The following is a 3829-nucleotide window of genomic DNA, read 5'->3' as shown; positions in this document are numbered from 1 at the left end:
CGACGTAACGCATTCTCTGCGGCCGGGCTCCCCACGGCTTCCGTAGCGGCGGCCATCTTACTACTCCCCAATCCTTCCGCTTCAGCGTCAGCGCATGAGGCGCGGGTGTCGCCATCGATTGTTCATCTGGAGGCCACCATTGCTGATAAAAATTCACTCACAGTAAAACAATCGATGGTTTCACACAATTATGTACCTTCAACTCCACTAATTAAATCGTGAATAGGGATGGCTATCAACCATCGATGTTTCAAATCGTTATTAAGCTTGACCACTGATGGAAACATTGATGGTCATCCTTAATAGGGTCACTCTACATCAGGGTTGCCTACCCTCCCGGAATCGTCGGGAGTCTCCCGAGTCTCCCGAAAATGGCCGAGAGTCTCCCGAAAATCGGGTCCCGAAGGGTGGGCAGCCCTCCCGGATTCAGCGGGAACCCCCCGCTGCGCCCCCGATCGCGGCATTTAAATACGCAGGTCTCAGTGGAGGGGGCGGAACAAAAATGGCAAAATCGCGTCATTTTAGCCCCTCCCCCTCCATGGAGATCCGTGAATTCAATGGTTTTCCATAATGGGGGCGGGGCTAAGTGACGTCGCGCTTGAGCCCCGCCCCCCGAGCAGCTGCTGAAACTCTCCTCTCCGGGCTTCTCCCGGAGAGGAGAATATTAAAGTCGGCAACCCTGACCTATATCACACATTTATAGGATTACGGAGACTTTGGGGCAGATGTATGAACTAGCGTTAAGTGTATTTCTTCTCGTTGACTGGGGGGGTATTAAATTTTTCCTAATGTATGCATACCTCCTAACTGTCCCGCTTATCGCTTGACTGTCCTGTTTTTTTGGGAAGTTCCCACGTCCCTCCCGCAGTGTCCTACAGCTTGGGAGTCCCCCGTCACCCAGTTGGGAGTCCCCCGTCACCCTGAATAGACGCTGTGCTCAGTGTCTATTCCTGCAGCCAGGGGGGCTGTGGGCATAGCCAGCAGCTCCCGGAGCTGCTGGGCATACCCCCACAGTGGTGAAAAACAAGGTGTAGGCCACACACCCCTTTCATTAGGTCACACCCCAAAATTATTTCAGCGCACCTCAGGCAAGTGTCCCCCCACCTAATTGAAAGATGGGATGTATGATGTATACCTAATGTGCGCTAGAGACAGCCCACCGAGTAACGCTCCCCCCAGTAATTAGCGGCCGGGGCGATGTATTAACAGCCGCCTTGGTGTTAAATCACCCCGCCCGCTTTGCCAGCACAGGGCTAGTGTTGTCCTATCTAGGCGGTGCCGGAATGCAGGTTATACTGGTACAGCCGTACTCACTGTTATACACACTGGTAGCTGGAGTGGAGCTAGGGGTCCTACAGATCACCAGCCAGTGAGTGTATGCTGGTACCGGTAGGCTAGCTAAGTGGTAGAGAACTGTCGGCCATTGTGGAGCCCTAACACAGCGACAAGCTATACTTAGGTTGGAGGCCATCTTAGTATGGAACATGAAGCCTCCTTGGAGGAGCATTATGGAGTCTGCACAGAATCATCCTCCACAAAACACGCCGTGGTCCGTATTGATCACGTATAGTGTTTATTTTTATTATCGCTGCAAAATCCACTGTTTATAAATGTATGATTATTATTGGTCAGAACTAGTGTGACGGCCCACACACATTGTGCAATATTGTAGACAATTGTTGCGATTTAATTTTGTATGATCCTGTATAAGGTGTACACCCGATGGGGGAAATAGACTAAGATGGGCGTTCTATTTTCACATGGGATGTTGCCAGTCAGATACTATCACTGATGCCCCTTTCCCACTGCAGCTAAAAAACGGTAAATTGCCGATTTTCAGCGCAATTTACCGTTTTAAGGCTGCAGTGGGAAAGTGCCAGAGTTGAAATACCGTTTAAAGCTAAATGGTATTTCAACCCGTTTATAAAGCAGAGTCCTACATGTTAAAATAACATTTAAGAGGCAGTGGGAATGCCTCTTAAACGTTATTTAGCCTCCAGGCAGTCCCATTGCCTGATGAGACCTAGTAGTTCTCACTTTGTGCATGTGTAATGAGTGCACGTGCATAATAAAGAGCCGCTCATTACATATGCGCAAAGTGAGAACTATTAGTTCTCATCAGGCACTGGGACTGCCTGTACCCTGCATGGACCCCCGCTGCCTCCCCACTGCCCTGCATCCCCATGCAGGTAAGTACAAGGGGAGGGGAGGTGGGGGCACAGGGAAGGTACGGGGGTTAGGCACTCTTTACACTTGGGGGGGTTAGGCACTCTACATTTTACACGGTTCACTGCAATGGGAATGGTACTTAAATGGTATTTAAAACGGTAATCTGCTGCAGTGGGAATGCTAATACCGTTTTAAATACTATTTACGATTACCAGTACTTTAAACTGGTCTGCAGTGGGAAAGCAGCATTATTTTCTAGACGGTGCTGAATAAAGTGTTTATCTTGTTCTATTGTTGCCATTGGATTTACCAGTGAACTACATGGGAGCTGCTGGAATGAATCCTAACAGGCAGAGATTCGGAATAACCGTAATAACTGTATCATTTGTTTTAGTTCCCCGGCTGTGTTGTAAGATGTGCACTCCCGTGCATCGTATGAGACATCGGGGGAAATACACCCATCGGATCTGAACTACGGCTGGGATCAGCCCGTTCCTCTGATTTACAATCAGCCGAATTACTGTTTTTACAAATGTCAACCTTGGAATTAGGGTGTGGGATTGAGCGCGCCATCGATAGAACTCTGCCGCAGTCATAAGTTCCACGGCCGCCGGCTCGATTTACCAACAGTCGTATTGCTGAAAATACTCATTCCCCTTTGGTATTTAGCTGAAGCCTGACCTTCAGACCGTATCGCTGGGGCTGTGAATCCTTGGAGCACATGCTATCAGTTAGCCGCTGCCCCACCAGAGCGAAATCTCGCCCATGTGCATGGCTGCGATCAGGGAGGAAACCCATTCACATCCCATCTAATGGATCCCCCCCCCCCCCCCTACGTGTGCAGCGGCTCAGTAGCTTCGGACCTACTCTGCTCTACAAAGATGCTGAGGACAGGTGTCCTCCCAGAAAACACCTGGGTTTTCCAGTCTTTCCAGATCCTCCCTGGAAACGTCTAGGACCCTCCTCCAAATGCTGGCCGGCTGTGTTCGCAGGGGGACCCCGGATATGTCTTCCAATAATCGGTAGCCCTGCAAATGGATTTGAATCGGGCCCTATATGAGGACAGTGTACAGGTGTCCAGACAGCAACAGAGAAGGGGAGAGGGGCGGCTTGTACCTGAATACGGATCTGTTCTCTCCAGGAATTAAATCTACAAGGCCACATAAGAATTTACACTTACACTAATCCAGCATCTGGCCACCAGTGACCCCCTTATAACCTCAGTGTGACCACCACGGACCTTTATCCCAATTATGGAGAACATATAACGGAGATCACCCGCCACACTGCCTATAACGAGGTAATTGTCCTCAGCAAATCCTTATCCCAGGAGAGACAGCCGGGATTATGTCACCGTGCCCAGGGGGATGTATAGTGCTGGGCGCCCAGTACCAGCCACGTCCACATCCACCGACAGAACAATCGCTGCTACGTGGAAAATACAGCACACAAGGTGCAAATGTAACCACAGGGAGAAAACTAACCGGCCCCCCATTAACTTCAATCTGTGTTACCCTCTCGTTCCAAACACAGGAGAACAAAGGTGAAATAAGGGAGAAGTCTTACAGCTAGGTTTCATTTTATTAAAAAAAAAAAAAAAAACATAAAAAAACCCACACACATTAAAGAGATATACATGAGAACAGAGGACACACAGTCA

Source organism: Crinia signifera, chromosome 2 (genome assembly GCF_055691185.1).
Source record: "Crinia signifera chromosome 2, ASM5569118v1, whole genome shotgun sequence".
In the NCBI taxonomy this organism is placed as follows: Eukaryota; Metazoa; Chordata; class Amphibia; order Anura; family Myobatrachidae; genus Crinia; species Crinia signifera.
This window is presented reverse-complemented; position numbering follows the sequence as displayed.